This window comes from Molossus molossus, unplaced genomic scaffold, assembly GCF_014108415.1.
Source record: "Molossus molossus isolate mMolMol1 unplaced genomic scaffold, mMolMol1.p scaffold_m16_p_9, whole genome shotgun sequence".
NCBI classification, from domain to species: domain Eukaryota; kingdom Metazoa; phylum Chordata; class Mammalia; order Chiroptera; family Molossidae; genus Molossus; species Molossus molossus.
The window spans coordinates 86,060,791-86,061,502 of NW_023425403.1; the positions used below are offsets into that span (position 1 = coordinate 86,060,791).

The window sequence follows — 712 nt, forward strand, 5'->3', positions numbered from 1 at the left end:
TACTGTCTGATCTTATGAGTAATTACAAAGGCAGGTGTAAGGGTGTGTGGCGGTGAAAGCCAGGATGGTGGTGCTCTCGGTGGAGGCAGAGACTGGACGGGAGCATGGGCGGAGGTTTGGGGGAGCTGGTTATGTTGTTTCTTGATTTGAATGTGGGTTAAACAGGAGTGTGAAGTTCATGAAAATCCAAGGAGGGAGATATTCATACCATGTGAACTATTTTTGTAAGTATTTTACACTTTAATGCAAAGTTTTAAAGAATGAGTTACCATTGCTTCTTGGCCTTTTGGCTAAGATCAAGTGTAGCATCTGTTCTTATCAGTTTAAAAAACGAGTTACCTGTGGCACCTTCCTTCAAAGAACTTACTTCTAACAGGGAGGTAGGCGCGTGTGCCATTCCGCAGGTTGCAAGGCAGAGCAGAGTAGATGACAAGCAGATGGAAGTGATGTGCTCTGAAGGCCAAGGGGGGTCGGATTTGTTCTGACTTAGAGGAGTCAGAGAAACAGTTCACAGAGAAAGCTGGAACTGGGGGCGGGGGGAGTAGAATAGATGGGTGGAACACCATCCAGGTAGAGCTGTGGGTGCAAAGGCCAGAAACACAGTACAAAGCACGACTCATCTGAGGACTGAGCGAAGACTTAAGAAGCTGGAGGGAGGAGGTGGGGGGCAGGGCAAGAGGAAGCAGCCTACTCTCCCCCCCTTTCCTACTTC

General features: G+C 48.3%; 1 pseudogene; it reads left to right on the forward strand.

Moving 5' to 3' along the window:
• The first annotated feature begins 270 nt into the window (after positions 1-270).
• Positions 271-372, forward strand: LOC118623135 (annotated as a pseudogene).
• Positions 373-712: the final 340 nt, after the last annotated feature.